This window comes from Ovis canadensis, chromosome X (assembly GCF_042477335.2).
Source record: "Ovis canadensis isolate MfBH-ARS-UI-01 breed Bighorn chromosome X, ARS-UI_OviCan_v2, whole genome shotgun sequence".
NCBI classification, from domain to species: domain Eukaryota; kingdom Metazoa; phylum Chordata; class Mammalia; order Artiodactyla; family Bovidae; genus Ovis; species Ovis canadensis.
In genome coordinates, this window is record NC_091727.1 from 29,999,694 (window position 1) to 30,020,614 (window position 20,921).

The 20,921-nt window shown below is 39.9% G+C and overlaps 1 protein-coding gene and 1 non-coding gene across 2 annotated transcripts in view; one reads left to right on the forward strand and one right to left on the reverse strand.

Annotated features, from left to right (window-relative positions):
- Window positions 1-20,921, forward strand: part of IL1RAPL1 (interleukin 1 receptor accessory protein like 1) — a 694,793-nt gene that overhangs the window by 611,725 nt on the left and 62,147 nt on the right. The gene's annotated exons all lie outside the window — the stretch shown is intronic.
- TRNAK-CUU (transfer RNA lysine (anticodon CUU)) lies at window positions 3,805-3,877 on the reverse strand. Its single transcript has one exon. It is a non-coding gene; the product is annotated as a tRNA-Lys (tRNA).

Below are 20,921 nucleotides of genomic sequence, written 5' to 3' on the forward strand. Positions count from 1 at the left end.
ATTCAAAAGACTTATATAACATCATGAGGATCCAAATAGCAAGAGGTTGTTTTTGTTTTTCAATCTTTTGATCTTAGAAAAATGTCTAAACATAGTTACCCAAAATAATGCTAAGAGGTGGAAAAGAGCTACTTTTTCAGGCTATGGGTAGAAATTTTAATGTCTACCTTAACCTTTCTTAATAGGTGAAGTCACCCAGAGTCCAGTTCAATTCAGTTCAGTCGCTCAGTCGTGTCCAACTCTTTGTGACCCCATGAACCGCAGCATGCCAGGCCTCCCTGTCCATCACCAACTCCTAGAGTTTACCCAAACTCATTTCCATCGAGTCAGTGATGCCATCCAGCCATCTCATCCTCCATCGTCCCCTTCTCCTCCTGCCGCCAATCGCTCCCAGCATCAGGGTCTTTTCCAATGAATCAACTCTTTGCATGAGGTGGCCAAAGTATTGGAGTTTCAGCTTCAGCATCAGACCTTCCAATGAACACCCGGGACTGATCTCCTTTAGAATGGATTGGTTGGATCTCCTTGCAGTCCAAGGGACTCTCAAGAGTCTTCTCCAACACCGCAATTCAAAAGAATCAATTCTTTGGTGCTCAGCTTTCTTTATAGTCCAACACTCACATCCATACATGACCACTGGAAAAACCATAGCCTTGATTAGATGGACCTTTGTTGGCAAAGTAATGTCTCTGCTTTTGAATATGCTATCTAGGTTGGTCATAACTTTCCTTCCAAGGAGTAAGCGTCTTTTAATTTCATGGCTGCAGTCACCATCTGCAGTGATTTTGGAGCCCAGAAAAATAAAGTCAGCCACTGTTTCCACTGTTTCCCCATCTGTTTCCCATGGAGTGATGGGACCAGATGCCATGATCTTCGTTTTCTGAATGTTGAGCTTTAAGCCAACTTTTTCACTCTTCTCTTTCACTTTCATCAAGAGGCTCTTTAGTTCTTCTTCACTTTCTGCCAGAAGGGTGGTGTCATCTGCATATCTGAGGTTGTTGATATTTCTCCCAGCAATCTTGATTCCAGCTTGTGCTTCATCCAGCCCAGCGTTTCTCATGATGTACTCTGCATATAAGTTAAATAAGCAGAGTGACAATATATAGCCTTGATGTAGTCCTTTTCCTATTTGGAACCAGTCTGTTCCATGTCCAGTTCTAACTGTTGCTTCCTGACCTGCATACAGGTTTCTCAGGAGGCAGGTCAGGTGGTCTGGTATTCCCAATCTCTTTCAGAATTTTCCACAGTTTATTGTGGAAACAAACACACCGTGTTTAATAATCCACACAGTCAAAGGCTTTGGCATAGTCAATAAAGCAGAAGTAGATGTTTTTCTGGAACTCTCTTGCTTTTTCAATGATCCAGCAGATGTTAGCAATTTGATCTCTGGTTCCTCTGCCTTTTCTAAAACCAGCTTGAACATCTGGAAGTTCACGGTTCATGTATTGCTGAAGCCTGGCTTGGAGGGAGACTTTTAAGCATTACTTTACTAGCGTGTGAGATGAGTGCAATTGTGTGGTAGTTTGAGCATTCTTTGGCATTGCCTTTCTTTGGGATTGGAATGAAAACTGACCTTTTCCAGTCCTGTGGCCACTGCTGAGTTTTCCATATTTGCCTGGCATATTGAGTACAGCACTTTCACAGTGTCATCTTTTAGGGTTTGAAATAGCTCAGTTGGCATTCCATCACCTCCACTAGCTTTGTTCATAGTGATGCTTCCTACAGCCACCTTGACTTCACATTCAAGGATATCTGGCTCTAGGTGAGTGATCACACCATCGTGATTATCTGGGTTGTGAAGATCTTTTTTGTACAGTTCTTCTGTGTATTCTTACCACCTCTTCTTAATATCTTCTGCTTCTGTTAGGTCCCTACAGTTTCTGTCCTTTATTGAGCCCATCTTGGCATGAAATGTTCCCTTGGTATCTCTAATTTTCTTGAAGAGCTCTCTAGTCTTTCCCATTCTATTGTTTTCCTCTATTTCTTTGCACTGATTGCTGAGGAAGGCTTTTTTATTTCTCCTTGCTATTCTTTGGAACTTTGCATTCAAATGGGTATATCTTTCCTTTTCTTCTTTGCTTTTCACTTCCCATCTTTTCACAGCTATTTGTAAGGCCTCCTCAGACAGCTATTTTGTTCTTTTGCATTTCTTTTTCTTGGGGATGATCTTGTTTCCTGTCTCCTGTACAATGATGGATGTAAATGGTCTATGATATACTGGCTAGTCTTCCTTATTGCCTCAGGGAGAAATTAAAAGGCTTCATCATTAACAAAACAATGACAGTTGGAGTTCTATTTTTAGGACTTATGTTATAATTTTGAATATGTTAATCAAATAAGAATCCTAAACAATTCATAATCCTCATGAGCTCTTGACCCAACACTCAATATTCACTTTCACTGCAGTGAATTTATCATGAATAATAAAAATATCCATAGCTTTGTTTACAGTTGTTAATGAGGGGGCTCAGTTTGAGGGGAAAGTCTTATCTAGGTTTCTACTCTTTCTTACTGCATTGCTTAAGATAATGATAACTGTTCTAATGCAGGAATACAAAGCAATTCCCTGGAGCTGAATATAATACAAGTTATTTTTGGATCACATGAAACAAAGTCCACTGGGGGAGGAACTGTTGGTAGAGTGCTCTGTTCCATGCAGTCATTTAGAGACCCAGGAACATAGAGACTCTGTTACACTCGACACCCGGCTTCCAAATTTACCTTGGGTGTTGAAATCCTGGATGGATATTAGAGAAATGAGTGAGTTTTGCAGGGAGGAGGAATAGAATGAATAGGTCAAGGCTGGAAGTTTCATTGAGAACTTCTGCCCATTTTCCATTAGCCAGAACTCAGTCATATGGCTACACTTGACTGCGAGGAAAGCTGGTAATGTTATTTGGCTATCTGCCTAGAAGGAAAGGTATACAAGGCTGGTGAATGGCTAACCAGTCTCCGCCACAGTCATGTTTTATTTGTTTGTTGTCTCCATAAAGATAATTAACAATTATGCATAGAGTCTGAAAATTCTTCCCTGTGCCGTATATCACACATTGTGTGATAAATGGGCTTTTAAGGTTACTTCACATTGTGATAGTAGTATGTCTAAAGGATGGAAATTTCAACCACAGTTTATGCAGTTTATTATTTTTACCACTGTGTTGAGCTCCTTGAAAGAATCAGATGGTGAGTTCTTTGAGATGGTATCTTTTGTGAACAATACAGCAGCTGAGAAATTTGGGGTAAAAAGTAGCTCGAATGATAGATACCATACTTTACCTCTATCTTTTTTGATGTGACTCTTTCAGTGTACATATCCTTATAGTTACTTTTTGAATTTCGTGCTCACTAAAAAAATATATACCTTGCTGAAAAACTTCTCAGCAACTATTTTCCATCAGTTCTTCACAAATCTTCATAGGAATCATCATTCTCGATATTGGAAATCAAAGACTTTATTAAATATCAAATCATCTAGAGATTTAGTACAGCCCTTTTGTAGTCTGTGATAAAACTATAAGATAAATGATAGAAGCAATCTGAATCTAGCAGGCAATTGTTCTACAGTGATTTTGAGTACTTTAAAAGATGTCCCTTCTTAGTATTAAAAAAAGAAGAGCACGTTTTTTTTTTTTTTTTTTCCAGCTAGGTTACCTCCTTTTGTCTCTGAATAGATTCTAGCATCTTTACAATCCAAGTTTTCAGCCAAATTTTCTCTTATAAGAAATTCACTTCCAAAAATGATACTTCCAAGATGAATTTTATATTCTCTTTTTTAGCCACCCCACAAAGCTTGTGGAATCTTAGTTCCCCAACCAAGAGTTGAACCTGGGACCTCAGCAGTAAGAGTGCAGAGTCCTAACCACTGAACCACCAGGGAATTCCCAAGATTTATTTATTTGCTTTTTTTCAATAGCACTAATTCTCTTTTTAAACTTTAAAAAAAATGGCTCTTTTTTTAATGTGTGTGATTGATTTTAAAATGTCAGTGAATAGTGATGGTTTCATGGAACATAGCTTCATGTTTTGTTTTGGTTTGGTTTTTTTATGTGCCAGATGCTAAAATGGAGGCTCATTTACATCACCAAGTTAAAAATCCTATTTGAATTAAGAAACTAGATTCACTGCTGTTTATTACTGATTGGGATAGTGTGGGTATGAAACTTCATGACTGTCATAACCTTTCATCATTTCAGATTGTTATTCCTCATTTATCTTAAGTATGTTCACCAGTTTCAAATTTACTCTTCAAACTTCCTATTTTTATCCGTGACCCATTTCAAAATATGTGCTATACTTTACTGTAAAGATATCTATTCAAAGAGGTTGAGTACAGCCCTTTTGATAATAATAAGTACCAAAAGTTATATTAAAATTTTCATGAATATGGATTGGTGAAATAAGCTCTGATTCACATACTAGAACACTCTGTAGCTGTTGGAATGATAAAATAGAGCTACTTATGCTGATATATTATAACTTGTACTTTGTAAAGAATATATGTGTATGTGTTCATATACACACATGTGTGTATACTGCTCATGCATGTTCAAATTTATATAAATTTATGTGCATATATACATATGTTTGGGTATGTATAATATTAGTTGAAAAACATATAGAAGAAACTGTTTCAGTGGTTATGTCCAGAAGGGTGAAGCTAAGGCATGGAATGTGAGTAGGAGCTCTTTATTCTTTATCTTATACCTTTCTTAACTCTTTGAATCTTTTTTACCATGACCATCTGATTTAGCGTATCCTTTACTTCATATATGTATGTATACGTATATATATACACATATGGAATTCATGCATATACATATATATCATATACATATAATATAACCTTGTACCATCTGTCATTAAAGAAGTTTTAATATAACTAAGGAATAAGAATGTTAAAGATGCAGGAAAAGTTCAAGGTCAAAATTATTTTGTAGTGTTTAAATTCTCCCCCCCCCCCACCTTATTCTATCACTGACTATTCCATTTATCAGCTAAATTCATTCCCACCTGAGAGTTAAGAGAAGCAGCTTCTGTAATAAATGGGAAACTTGTAACTGGGGAGCACAGCCATAACTTTAAATCGGTTGGTATCCATTGAAACTAAATACCAGAAATTAGCAATAATTAGAAAATAGCCCCAGCCCACTCCCCCACATGCACCCAGGTTGCAGTGATTGGGATACAAAGAGTGAAGAACTTTTTGGATAAGGCAGTGCTTACTGTGGAAAAACCAAAAACCTTGACTGTAACTAATATTAGATAAGGGTTCCTACTGTTGATATCCTTAGAAGAAATGGAGTAGCCATCATAGTCAGCAAGACTGAAATGCAGTACTTGGATGCAATCTCAAAAATGATAGAATGATCTCTGTTCGTTTCCAAGGCAAACCATTCAATATCATGGTAATCCAAGTCTATGCCCCAGCCAGTAATGCTGAAGAAGCTGAAGCTGAATGGTTCTATGAAGACCTACAAGACCTTCTAGAACTAACACCCAAAAAAGATGTCCTTTTCATTATAGGGGAATGGAATGCAAAAGTAGGAAGTCAAGAAACACCTGAAGTAACAAGCAAATTTGGCCTTGGAGTACAGAATGAAGCACGGCAAAGGCTAATAGAGTTTTTCCAAAAGAACGCACTGGGCATAGCAAACACCCTCTTCCAACAACACAAGAGAAGACTCTACACATGGACATCACCAGACGGTCAACACCAAATTCAGATTGATTATATTCTTTGCAGCCAAAGATGGAGAAGCTCTATACAGTCAACAAAAACAAGACCAGGAGCTGACTGTGGCTCAGATCATGAACTCCTTACTACCAAATTCAGACTTAAATTGAAGAAAGTAGGGAAAACCAAGAGACAATTCAGGTATGACCTAAATCAAATCCCTTATGATTATACAGTGGAAGTGAGAAATAGATTTAAGGGACTAGATCTGATAGACAGAGTGCCTGAAGAACTATGGACGGAGGTTCGTGACACAGTACAGGAGACAGGGAGTAAGATGATCCCCAAGAAAAAGAAATGCAAAGGAGCAAAATGGCTGTCTGAAGAGGCCTTACAAATAGCTGTGAAAAGAAGAGAAACAAAAAGCAAAAGAGAAAAGGAAAGATATGCCCATTTGAATGCAGAGTTCCAAAGAATAGCAAGGAGAAATAAAAAAGCCTTCCTCAGTGATCAATGCAAAGAAATAGAGGAAAACAACAGAATGGGAAAGACTAGAGAGCTCTTCAAGAAAATTAGAGATATAAGGGAACATTTCATGCAAAGTTGGGCTCAATAAAGGACAGAAATGGTATGGACCTAACAGAAGCAAAAGATATTAAGAAGAGGTGGCAAGAATACACAGAAGACCTGTACAAAAAATATCTTCACAACCCAGATAATCACAATAGTGTAATCACTCACCTAGAGCCGGACATCCTGGAATGTGAAGTCAAGTGGGCCTTAGGAAGCATCACTATGAACAAAGCTAGTAGAGGTGATGGAATCCCAGTTGAACTATTTCAAATCCTGAAAGATGATGCTGTGAAAGTACTGCACTCAATATGTCAGCAAATATGGAAAACTCGGCAGTGGCCACAGGACTGGGAAGATCAGTTTTCCAGTCCCAAAGAAAGGCAGTGCCAAAAAATGCTCAAACTACCACACAATTGCACTCATCTCACATGCTAATAAAGTTATGCTCAAAATTCTCCAAACCAGGCTTCAGCAATACGTGAACTGTGAACTTCCTGATGCTCAAGCTGATTTTGGAAAAGGCAGAGGAACCAGAGATCAAATTGCTAACATCTGCTGGATCATTGAAAAAGCAAGAGTTCCAGAAAAACATCTATTACTGCTTATTGACTATGCCAAAGCCTTTGACTGTGTGGATTACAATAAACTCTGGAAAATTCTGAAAGAGATGGGCATACACAACCACCTGACCTGCCTCCTGAGAAATCTGTATGCAGGTCAAGAAGCAACAGTTAGAACTGGATGTGGAACAACAGACTGGTTCTAAATAGGAAAAGGAGTACGTCAAGGCTGTATATTGTCACCCTGCTTATTTGAGTTATATGCAGAGTACGTCATGAGAAACACTGGGCTGGATGAAGCACAAGCTGAAATCAAGATTTCCAGGAGAAATATCAATAACCTCAGTAATGCAGATGACACCACTCTTATGGCAGAAAGCAAAGAGGAACTGAAGAGCCTCTTGATGAAGGTGAAAGAGGAGAGTGAAAAAGTTGGCTTCAAGCTCAACATTCAGAAAAACAAAGATCATGGCACCTGGTCCCATCACTTCATGGCAAATGGATGGAGAAACAGTTGAAACAGTGGCAGACTTTATTTTGGGGGACTCCAAAATTACTGCAGATGGTGATTGCAGCCATGAAATTAAAAGACGCTTGCCCCTTGGAAGAAAAGCTATCACCAACCTAGACAGCATATTAAAAAGCAGAAACGTTACTTTGCCAAAAAAGGTCTGTCTAGTCAAGACTATGGTTTTTCTAGTAGTCATGTTTGGATATGAGAGTTGGACTATAAAGAAAGCTGAGCACCAAAGAATTGATGCTTTTGAATTGTGGTGTTGGAGAAGACTCTTGAGAGTCCCTGGAGCAAGGAGATCCAACTCGTCCATCTTAAAGGAAATCAGTCCTGAATATTTATTGGAAGGACTGATGCTGAAGCTGAAACTCCAATACTTTGGCCACCTCATGCAAAGAGCTGACTCATTTGAAAAGACCCTGATGCTGGGAAAGATTTAGGGCAGGAGGAGAAGGGGACAACAGAGGATGAAATGGTTGGGTGGCATCACTGACTCAATGGGCATGAATTTGAGTAACCTCTGGGAGTTGGTGACGGACAGGAAGCCCTGGCGTGCTGCAGTCCATGGGGTCGCAAAGAGTCAGACAAGACTGAGCAACTGAACTGAACAGTTATTATTTAGTTGCTCAGTCGTGTCTGACTCTTTGTGACCCCCAGGATTGTAGCCCTCCCTGCTCCTCTGTCTGAGGGTTTCCCAGACAATAATACTGGAGGGGTTGCCATTTCCTTCTCCAGAGGATCTTCCCAACCCAGGGATGAAACCCACGTCTCCTATATTGGCAGGTAGATTCTTTACCACTGAACCACCAGGGAAGCCCTCCACCAAATTCATTCTGCCCCCAGAAAAAGATGATGATTTGATCCTAATTATGCTAACTACATTTCAATAGTCTCCAGAGAAAATGTCTGCCTTCCAAAATACAGATCATTAGACTTTATTATACTATTTAGCAACTCCTACCACTGAGAAATCAAGGCTTATCCACTTATCCCAACTTTACCTGATTTTAGCCAGTCCATAGTTTTCTTATAAATTCTGCCCACTCTTTAATCAGATCTACCTGCTAGTCTTGGAGGCTCTCCTTGAACACCATTTCTAGGCCTGTGAATCTTCAAACCTTCGTGGTTACTCTGATCCACTCAACTCAGGTTCCAGCTGGGACTTGCACTGTGGCATATGCAATTTCTGGGCATTGCACACACTCTGAAGGCCCCATCCACTGCCTCTAGTATTTCAGGTTCGTTCATTTCTGTCACAGCAGATAAAAACCCAGAGGTTCCAAAACCTGCTATGCACCTGAGTCATCATGAAAGTTTATTAAATAAATAGTTTATTGGCTTCTGGGCTACAGTGATACACAGCCAGGTTTGAAATCTCTTCTCTTGGTTCACTGCCCCTGAGTCCTGTGTACTGGAGCACCATGAGGGCTGCCTCAATGCTAGCCTCCTCCTCTTGACAAAGGGGTTCCTATATTCCATTGTGTATAACCATCCTTTTATACCTAAGCTGCTTTCTCTTTCTTTCACTCCCAGTTTCTTTTTTATGAACTATTCAAATCAACTCATTAAAAATAGTATAAAAGATGCCAGTACCAATAGAAAAACCCATGGAGAAGAGAATGTCAACCCACTCCAACCTGGAGAATCCCATGGACAGAGGAGCCTGCCAGAGGAGCCTGGCAGGCTGCAGTCCATAGGGCCACAAACAGTGAGATACCACTGAGCGACAAACACTTTCACTTTACACCAGTAGAATAACAGTCAAGCCTTTGCTTTAGGTCAGATTGCCCTCTGTTCCTCTGCTCCCTGAGGAAGGTCTAAGCTTCCATACTCTCTTGATTCAGGATAGGAGTCCTATTGATACTTTCCCAATGACCATGAGCAGACACTGAGAAGTTGTCGCCATTAATATCCACTGAAAGGCCTTTTAGTCCAAACTAAACTTTAGTCCTCATCAGCTGTGAGTCTCAGGATTCTTTGAACCTCCTCTAAGAAGTCTCATTTAGATGGATGTGTTGGTGATATCTTTGTTGGACATTGTTATATTCGTGTAGATTTTAAGAAGGAGGCTTCTATTCCCTATGATTTACCCAAATGATAAAGATACACACTCTTAGGAATGAATAGGAGGCCAATGTGAAAATGAAAATCTTCTCTTAAGAGGAATCAGTGTGATGGTTTGATTTATAATGTGAGTTGCAACACCTATGAAAATCTTCCTCAGTTTACATAGAAAGATATGATTTTTTTTAAAGCAGAAAGGAGATGAGTCAAATACCAATGTAATGTATCTTAAAAACCTTTAAATTGCAGCCAGTGAAGATTTGGAAATTTTTTCATTAATTTTGAGTAAGTAAATGTTAGTCACTCAGTTGTGATCCCATGGACTGCAGCCCACCAGGCTCCTCTGTCCATGAGATTTTCCAGGCAAGGATACTAGAGTGGGTTGCCATTTCCTTCTCCAGGGGATCACCCCAACCCAGGGATCGAACCTGGGTCTCCTGCACTGCAGGCAGATTCTTTACCAACTGAGCTACAAGGGAAGCCCTCATTAATTTTATGTGACTATTGATACCATTTCGATGAGTTTGCTAAACATAGAAAGTCTTTAGTAAGTAATTTTACACATACATCATGGGCCTTCCCAGGTGGCGGTGGTGGTAAGAACCCATCTGCCAATACAGGAGACTCAAAAGACACAGGTTCAATCCCTGGGTCAGGAAGATCCCCTTGAGTAGGCCACTCCAGTATTCCTACCTGGAGAATCCCATGGACAGATGATACAATCTGTAGTGTCAAAAAGAGTCAGACATGACTGAGTGACTAACACTTCTCTTCCCTTCATAGTCATTGGAAATCCTTTATTTTGTTTGCAGCATGCACACACGCACGCCTACCTCATTCATACTCATTCAAATTCATACAGATTTGAAACATAATGCAAGAGAAGACAATGGCACCCTGCTCCAGTACTCTTGCCTGGAAAATCCATGGACGGAGGAGCCTGGAAGGCTGCAGTCCATGGGGTTGCTGAGGGTCAGACACGACTGAACGACTTCACTTTCATGCATTGGAGAAGGAAATGGCAACCCACTCCAATGTTCTTGCCTGGAGAATCCCAGGGACGGGGGAGCCTGGTGGGCTGCCGTCTATGAGGTCGCACAGAGTTGGACACGACTGAAGTGACTTAGCAGCAGCAGCAGCAGCAGCAGCAGCGGCAGCAGCAGGGAAATAGTCCATTGGGCAGTTATGAGTCTTTGCACTAATCTGGCTATAGTTGCTCATAGGTTCTGAAAGTGTTAAATATAATATCATGGCTTTGATTACATATCACATTTTATTTTCTCACTCAAGTGTGATTTGATATAGTTGCCTAGATTTAACTTCTAATTTACCTACCTTAGACTCTCACTTAAGTATATAGTTACTTTTTCAGTATTGACAAGAATGTGTTACTGTAAGTAGTTCCTAAGAATAGGACAGCATTTTCTAGTTCTCTGGCATTGAAGCCTTTTTGAATGTTATCTTGTTTGCTTATTTGTTTGTGAATCCTCATAGGACAAGGAAAAAGCTCTTGTGTTTCCTTATGGATTTAATCTCTGAAACTTTTACACTGTCACTAATGATGTCCTGGGAGTCCTTGGAGCTCAAATAAGAGGGTGTACAGTTCAGAAATTTTTATTTAAATGCACCTTTTGCTTTTATATAAGTTTACAATCTGGTAAAGAGACAAGGAGATAAAAAAAGATGTAAGAGAAAAGCCCTAGCCAAAGACTTAAATTTGGAGATCAGTAAAATGTGGGTGGTAAAGACATTTAGCTTATTGATCTATATGAACCCATCCATGCATGCAAAGCATGTGAAGACGGTTAAAGGGAGAAACAGCCAACATAGAAAATGTATACATACATGTATATGTTTATACAAGCTTCTCTGGTGGCTCAGCGGGAAAGAACACCTGCCAGTGCAGGAGACAGGTTCAATCTCTGGGTTGGGAAGATCCCCTGGAGAAGGAAATGGCAACCCACTCCAGTATTCTTGCCTGGGAAATCCCATGGACAGAGGAGCCTGGCAAGTTATAGTCCATGGGTTTGCAAAAGAGTCTGACATGACTTAGCAACTAAAACAACATGTTTTTACATATAAATTTACTTTTGTGCAGGGAGGGTTACCCAAGCAGTCTTCACATGGCTGTCTCTGCATCTCATGCTGAAGCCTGAAGTTCACAGGCAGGAAGTCAGGAAGAGTCAGATAATAAGTGAGATAGAACCCAATGAGCACAAGCTGGAATTGCAGTCCACAGGGCAAGCCATCAAGTGGGGAGAGAATGAGTAGGCTTGAATTCCCCTAGGATGGACTGAAACCCGTGTCAAGTTCTTGTTGCCTCTGAGCTTACCAAAGAGAATGATCCAGGGCCCTTTATCGAGCTAAACACACACCACTGGTGTGGGAGTCAGAGACACTGGCAGAAGACCCAGGGGAAATGAGCAATTTCAGGCCCAACTGCTACTTCATGTCAGTGAGGCACGTCGGCTCATCAGTAACAATGTACACATGGTCAGACACACATACACACTCACACTCCAAAATGGCTGCTCCCTCTTTTCCATCCTTCCACTAGTGTGAGAGAATCTCTCTTGTAGCCTACCCTAACTGGGCACATACAAGACAATGGAATTCTGGGAAATGCAGTTCAGCCTAGTCAAGTCAGACAATTCATTACAAAGCTGTCACAATGTGCAGTCTCAAAGGTGGCAGGCCATGGTGGGTGCCAGGGTGAGGGGTCTGGTAATCATTGTATTTCATGAACATACTGGCGCTCGGAGGATCAGTGAAGGAAGTAATGTAGAGATTAGAGGATGGGATTAAAAAAATCAGCTTATTTATCATCACAACTGTTCCAAGGGCACTGCTTGCCTGTATGTATGCAAATAATTCATTGTGCCTTTCTCTCTCTCCCATCCCAAATAACCATTCCTAATATTGAAAGGAAATATGTCTACTTTCCACTTTTTTTCAGGCCATATTTTTCTAAGATGAATAGTCTTGATTGTTCCAGTGAGAATAGAGGCTCTCTGAAAATTTTAAGAAAGTAATTGAACAAAGGGAAGTGACAGTGCTTGCCTTAATAAAGTAGAAAGCATAAATACTGTTCCCACCTCTTGTTTGGCTCTCTAAGAAGAACAAGTGTTGCTACAGGTTATAACCTTATTTCTTGTTGGGGGCGAAAAAGAACTCTTAAGTGGAAGGGTTTCATTCATACTGTACCAAACCCCTGTTTTTGGAGTAAGGTGATGGAAAGAGGAGAGCTAGCCTAAAAATGAACACACTTTCAACAAGGCTAATTTTAAAATTTTACCTGTGTTGGAAAAACCCATAGTCCCTAACTATGGATGAGAAAGATGTCTCCTCTATTAATTAATTAATTAAGTTTTAGCTGCACTGTGTCTTCAGTGCTGTGTGGGCTTTCCCTCTCGAGTTGTGGTGAGCAGGGGCTCCTCTTCGTTGTGGTATGCATGTGGTGTACAGGCATCTCGTTGTGGTGGTTTCACTTGTTTCAGAGAACGGGCTCTAAGCATGTGGGCTGCAGTAGCTGCGACTCTGGCTTAGTTGTTCCACAGCAGGTGGGATCTTTCCAGACCAGGGATTGAGCCTGTGTCCCCTACATTGGTAGATGGATTCTTAACCACTGGACAACTAGGGAAGCCTGAAAGGGGTCTTCTCTAATACATATGTTAATGCTGTGATTCCAAGGAGTATCACTAATCTATAGTCTTTACAGCTGTACTTTTCTCAGCATATTTCAAGTCGCAGAGCAGATCTAGATTGAGGAAGAGGTGTTTCTTCAACAGCCTTCTATGACTGTAAACTGTTGGAGAAAAGAGTTAGAAGAAGATGGTGCATGGTCTGCTCTGCTACCTTGAAGTAGAATGTATGATGACATGTTAATGCTATTGTTAACTTTTTGCCTAAATTATAAAAGCGTTATTTCTACATTATATAAATCTTGAAAAATAAAGGCAAAGAAGACAAGAAAGAAGTAACCAAGATATGTCAAAATGCTTTAAAGCTTCCTCTGTAGAATCTTAAGCATCTTTCTCTTACTTCAAATGAATAAGTCAAGGAGAATATCTTTGGACTAAGTAGTGCTAGAAATAAGTATTAATTAAGTAATGTTTTAGCACTGCAATTTTCTGCTCACAAGAATCTGGTTGGGTTTAATAGCTTTATTAATTTTGTCTTAACTTTTGCTATAATTATGTTGCTTTACTGTGTGATGGGCATGGTCATGGCAAATTAAAGTATCAGATTGATCAAGTTAATCAGATCAATGAGTATTTTGATTAACTCAAGATGCTGTTTGATTCAGAAGGCACATCCTATTAGCAAAACTTGCCATTAACTTTTCAATACAGCATATTCCAACAGCTAGCACCAAGGAGTTAATGTTATAAAATATCATCCAGATATGAACAAATGACTTTATTTTTTTCCTCTATCTTGGGCTGTGTAAAAGTAACCAGGGTTTCCTGGAAAACATTTAGAAGTAATTGCTTCATTTTACCTATATCGATTAGGGGTATTTAAGGGCATTCTCGCTTGAGATTCAAGTGTTAGGGGGTAAAAAACAGCTTATTAATGTAACTACAGGTAGAACAACAGTCATGTGAATGATTCCAGAAAGATGTGGAGGAAGCATTCATCTGTCTTCAATGATACAAGTGGTCATTTTTCTAAAGACAAGATTCCGTTATTTTCATTTACTTCTATAACTTTCCACCTAGAGAATTGCCAGTATTAAAACATAAATTAAAAATCATAGAATAATAATAATGGGCACAAAAATAGACTTCAGAAAATCATATACCTTCTGTAGGTAAGAAAGTTTAAAGATATTCTCAAGCGATAACTTTTATTAGATGCTGGCACATCTCAGATGCTGCATTATAGTCTCTTTTATTGAGGACATCTTGACGGTTATAAAACTTCTGGATCAGCATCTCATAAGCCTTGCATAAGGCAGTTGTGATTAAAAATCACATGGAAAACCTCTCAATAGCTTACAGAAAAGCAACTAGTCTGGTCTGGTATTGGGGTATGTGTGAGTTTTAATAAGATGCTGGTTTTTGCTAAAAGGGCCAAAAGTAAAGATAACCCCATGAGGGAGAATTGAATTATAGAAAGTGAGATTGGGAACCCCAAAAGGAAGGAAAAAATTAGTAATAACACCACAACTTCAGAAGAAATTGCAGGTTGAGAGACAATAAAAATACTTTTAAGCATGGGGGGAAAATATCTCCTTGAACCTGAGGTTCTGAGATCAGGAAAGAGGCATGAAAGTGAGAACAGCAGGGTTGCTTTCAACTGATTTTAAAGACACCAGTGGTAGAATAGACTGAGAAGGGAGATACAGGTTCCAAGAGAATGACATGTCTTTTTCAAGAATGAAAAGAACTGAAAGAAATAGCTGTTTTGCAGGTTGGAAATGAAAATAACAGTGAATTTTTTTAAAGTACTGAAAATACGAATGCTATCAACTTCTGAAACTTTTCCTGATTAACTCAGCATAAATAACTTCAAACTGCTATCATTTCTCCTTCAATCAAATGTGGACCAAGAAACCAAGCTTCATAGTATAGTTTAGGCTCAAAAGCTGTCAGAAGCATTTTACTAAACCACTGTGGAGGAGAGACAAGCACAGAAAGCATTATATAAAACACCAGCAGTTACACTGAGTACTTTTAACATAATGCTGACCAACAATAGCCCTTCTAGGCAGGAACCAAGAAAACACAAAATTGTGAGTTCATTGAATGTTCATTTACATTTTAAATAAACATCATGCCTGAGCTATCATTATGTCCTACACTAGCTATGTTTTAAAAGCTTATAAAACTTCCTGGAGAATATTTCGTTAACCTTGAAAGCCGCATAAACCTAAGGATTATGGCTTATATTTTTTAAAAGATAAGAAAAGCAGGCTTTATGCCTATCCAAATTATCTCTTAAGACCCTGAGTGTTAGGAAACTTAGAGAAGGGTGTTTCATTAAAATGCAGCTATAGCAAAATGTAACTGGAATTGGACCTTTTATTTCAGTGCAGTCAGTCCATTTAAGAAGCAATGAAACAAAATACCCTTTTTAAATCACAAGGTATTATATGTGTTTTAGAGCAGATGATATTGGGACTTCCCTGACAGTCCAGTGGTTAAGACTCTGCACTTCCACTGCGAGGGTTGTGGGTTTGATCCTGATCAGGAAACTAAGATCCCACATGCTGTGTGGCCCCTCAAAAAACCCCAAACCAAAGGAAACAACAACAGCAAAAATAGATCAGATGCTATTGACTGTATTACTGTTGTTGTTTAGTCACTCAGTCATGTCCAACTCTTTTGCGACCCCATGGACTGTACCCTGCCAGGCTCCTCTATCCATGTAATTCTCCAGGCAAGAATACTGGAGTGGGTTACCATGCCTTCCTCCAGGGGATCTTTCCATCCCAGGGATCAAACCTGCATCTCCTGCACTGGCAGGCGGCTCCTTTATCAGTGAGCCACCAGGGAAGCCAATTGACTATATTACCCTTAAGTAAACCAAAACCTAAGTAAACTCCTTATAGTTTTCCTCCAGTAAAAGCTACATTCTTTCTTAAAAAGAGACTCATTTCTATGTTATACTTTCTTCCTCAAAAAGAGCATTTGTAGTTTTCAGTTTCTGTATTTTGTATATAGGTATTGTGGGAAATTATTAGAGGATTAGCAGGAGGTAAATGTGGTTCTTGTCTATATCAGTAAGCAGATTAAATTATTTGGTATAGTGGCATGAATATTATTCTGTCACACTGCAGCCTGGGAGAGAAGATTTTTTTAAAAAATCCTTTCTAAAGGTATTGGATAACAAGGTACCCCAAAATACAATGTCTTTAGCAAACTAGATGTGTATTTCTCTCACCAAATAGACTAATATAGAGAAGTTCAAACCGGTGGATGATTCTGTTTCATGATGTCATTCAGGGACCCAGGTCCATTACACCTTATTGCTCTACCATTTTTGTCTTCATCTGTATGACAGAAACCAGTTCACTGGCACATCTGCTTTCCAGCCTACAGAAAACAGGGAGAAAGAAAGTCCAGGGCTGAGGCTTCATCATAAAGGAGATGAATGCAAAATTGTATACATCACTTCCTCATACATCTCATTGGCCTGATCTCTGTCGTTTGGCCACATCTAGGGACTTCCCTGGTGGCTCAGATGGTAAAGTGTCTGCCTACAATGCGGGAGACCCGGGTTCAATCCCTGGATCAGGAAGATCTCCTGGAGAAGGAAATGGCAACCCACTCCAGTATTCTTGCCTGGAAAACCCCATGGATGGAAGAGCCTGGTGGGCTACAGTCCACAGGGTCACAAAGAGTCGAACACGACTGAGCGACTTCACTTTCTTTCTTTCTTTCTTTCTTTCACCTGCAAAGGAAACTAGGAAATATCATCTGTAGCTTGGTAGCTGTGTGTCCATCTAAAATTTGGGGGGTTATATTACTCAAAGGAAGAAGGCTAATAGACACTGAGAGGCATTTATTGATCTCTGCCTCAATAGATAACAGTTGGTATTTGGAGAAGACAGACTAAGCACAAAAAAGTTGGCAGCATCTTCACTCAAGAACATGGCAACCTCAGTGTAACAGTTACCCTTGCATAAGCTGTTGGGGCCAATACTCTTCACCACCACCACTAAAATGCCTTCCTTTCCTCCTCGTTTCATTTTCCATCTCATTCCTCCTCTTCCTACTCCTATTTTTCCTCTACCTCTGTTATTTTCTTTCTTGCTTCAGTTGCTTTTGAAACTAAGGTCTACTGAATTTGCTGGCCACAGACAAATGCTTTCTCTATGTATGTTAATGACTGATTTAAATATCCCTGGAGGCTGAAAATGGAATAAATTGTTTTAAAAATGTGAATCTTCAGAAGGATGAGAAAGCATCACAAGAGTTAAAAAAAAATCGATGACAGATTTAGTACCATGGCTATGTAATTAATGGAGCAAAAATAAAGGAGATGTCTTCTCAAGATGCAATCACAGAGAGTTGAGATTAGTTAAGGCCTTGACAACAAAAAACCTAAAAATGTTTGCATTGCCAAAAAAAGTCTACTTTGTGGATGACTCAAAACAATTTTAGAAATGAATAAAATTATAAGTGATTCTGATGTCTTTGGCAGAAAGCAAACCACAAGTCTCTTTTCCCATCTACTTTTTTCAACTGATGAGCAAAAATGGACTTCCCTGTTGCATTTAAAAATGGCTAGGCTGGTGAATTTTACATGTATGTTGACTCAAAAAAATTCCCCCAAATCGTTCTTCCCATACACCATCACCACCAAGAGTTTCTGAATAACCTTTGGGAGCAAATCCATTCCTTGGCAATTAGATGTTTTCCACTGAGCACTTACCAGTTTCCTACTTCTGTTAGGACTTCCCTGCAGGTCTACTGGTTAAGACTCTGCACTTCCACTGCAGGGGGCATAGGTTCCATCCCTGGTCAGAGAACTAAGATCTCACATGCTATACAATCAAAATAATAAGCATAATTCCCATCTTCTCAACACTCAGGTACAACATCATACCTCCCAAGGATGAAGGAATCAGGTGGCACCAGGTATTTGCTGATTCCTGATGCGTCCCTCCTCTTCAGCTTGGTGACCATTAATTGTTCTAGATGCTTCTAGGAAGGGAGAAATTGCCTTCTACCCTTTTAGTTTCTTCTGGCTGGTCTAAGAATTAAATTGACGTGAGACAGTTCAGCAGGAGAAAATCAAACAAAAGTATAATGACATGTATACTTGGGAGAGACCCAAGAAAACTGAGTAACTCACCAAAATGGACAAAACCATCACCTTAAATACCATCTGCAGCTAAAGACAAAAGAGGATATTGGAGGTAGTGGTTTGGGACTTGACAGAGGAAGAAGGCAATGCATATGGAAATAGAAAAAGAAAGGTTTTGTAGACAAATGTTTGCTGCTCCAGGCAGAGAGCATGGAATGCAGAGTGGACTCTAATCTCTAAGTGCTTCCTAAAATCCCCACCACCACACCTCGTGCATTGCAGATGTCTCTGGTGATAGCTCTATTCTAGGAACAGGCCCTCTATCTAAATTCTTTTAGACAGTTACCGGGGAAGTCAGATTTTCTTCCTGTCTTTCAGGCCTTGATTTCAGCTTGGGATAATCCACAGGCCAAAGAGATCTTTTGGGTTGACAAATGTGGCTCTCCTAACATGTGAGAAACTTTTGGATCATTCATCTAGAAAGCCGCCCTCCTGAGCTACCATACAAGTCCTTGCAAGAATCTTTGAGCTATCTAAAAACAGTACAGTAATAATGTTACCATTTTGTTCACCCTTTCCTCTCAAATGCCCGAGATTTCCTCTCCATTCTAGAGAGGCTCTGCCACTGCCTGCCTTTCTCCAGTTGATGTGGGAAAAATCCCAATAATTCATTCAAATTCCACTATGCAACCCCCAGGCTCCTGAAGGGCATGCTGCTGCTGCTACTGCTGCTAAGTTGCTTCAGTCGTATCTGAGTCTGTGCGACTCCATAGATGGCAGCCCACCAGGCTCCCCCACTCCCTGGGATTCTCTAGGCAAGAATACTGGAGTAGGCTGCCATTTCCTTCTCCATAGTTTGGCCTAATTCGATGCTTGAACTGCAAGTCATCACTTATAGAAAACTTTAAGTCACAGTGTAATGATAGCAGTAGTAATAGTAATAATTGCTAACAACTTGTGAGCACTCACTCACCAGGGGTACTGTGTATGTTCAGTTCAGTCTCTCAGTCGTGTCCAAATTTTTGCAACCCCATGGACTGCAGCACGCCAGGCCTCCCTGTCCGCCCCCAACTCCTGGCGTTTACTCAAACTCATGTCCACTGAGTAGGTGATGCCATCCAATCATCTCATCCTCTGTCGTCCCCTTCTCCTCCTGCCCTCAATCTTTTCCAGCATCAGGGTCTTTTCAAATGAGTCAGTTCTTTGCATCAAGTGGCCAAAGTATTGGAGTTTCAGCTTCGGCATCAGTCCTTCCAATGAATATTCAGGGTAGATTTCCTTTAGGATGGACTGGTTGGATCTCCTTGCAGTCCAAGGGACTCTCAAGAGTCTTCTCCAACACCACAGTTCAAAAGCATCAATTCTTCTGCACTCAGCTTTCTTTATAGTCCAACTCTCACATCCATACATGACTACTGGAAAAATCATAGTTTTCACTAGACGGACCTTTGTTGACAAAGTAGTGTCTCTGCTTTTTAATATGCTGTCTAGGTTGGTGATAGCTTTTCCTCCAAGGAGCAAGCGTCTTAATTTTATGGCTGCAGTCACCGTCTGCAGTGACGCTGGAGCCAAAAAAAAAAAGAAAAAAATCTCTCATTGTTTTCACTGTTTCCCCAGCTATTTGCCATGAAGTGATGGGACCAGATGCCATGATCTTCATTTTCTGAATGTTGGGTTTTAAGCCAACTTTTTCACTCTCCTCTTTCACTTTCATCACGAGGCTCTTTAGTTCTTCTTCATTTTCTGCCATAAGGGTAATGTCATCTGCATATCTGAGGTTATTGATATTTCTCCCAGCAATCTTGATTCCAGCTTGCACTTCATCCTCACCAGAATTTCTCATGATGTGTGTGTGTTAGTCACTCAGTCATGTCCAACTCTTTGCAACCCCATGGACTATACCCACCAGGCTCCTTTGTCCATGGGATTCTCTAGGCAAAAATACTGGAGTGGGTTGCCATTTCCTTCTCCATATGTACTCTGCATATAAGTTAAATAAACAGGGTGACGATATACAGACTTCATGTACTCCTTTCCCTATTTGGAACCAGTCTGTCGTTCTGTGTCCAGTTCTAACTGTTGCTTCCTGACCTGCATACACATTTCTCAAGAGGCAGGTCAGGTAGTCTGGTATTCCCATCTCTTGAAGAATTTTCCAGTTTGTTGTGATCCACACAGTCAAAGGCTTTGGCGTAGTCAATAAAGCAGAAGTAGATGTTTTTCTGGAACTCTCTTGCTTTTTTGATGATCCAACAGATGTTGGCAATTTGATCTCTGGTTCCTCTGCCTTTTCTAAATGCAGCTTGAACATCTGGAAGTTCATGGTTCTTGTACTGTTGAAGCCTGGCTTGGAGAATTTTGAACATTACTGTGTATGTACATGAACTCATTTATCTCCAAGTTATTTGTGGTTGCTTAAATCCCCTTGCAATTTACTGACCAGCCAAATAACTTGTTTTGTTCTTCAAATCGACAGAAATATGTTGTAAGATAGTATAAGATGCATTTTCATAAGGAAATCTGACACTACAGCAGAATTATGGTTAGCAAATTTAAAAGTGCATGTCTTGTTTTTCTGTAATTTTTTTCCCTTGAAATTTGAGCAGACGTTGTTACATCCTGCAGGAAAAACATCCTCAACTCTGAGCTTAATATAACCTATCTCTTCCATTTCTTTCTTCTCTTTTGGGACTCTTAGCTAAATCTCTGATTTTCAAAGAACTCTCTGTGGTTAGATCCTGGCAACTGTTACGTGTCATAGGTCCTAATACTTATTTGG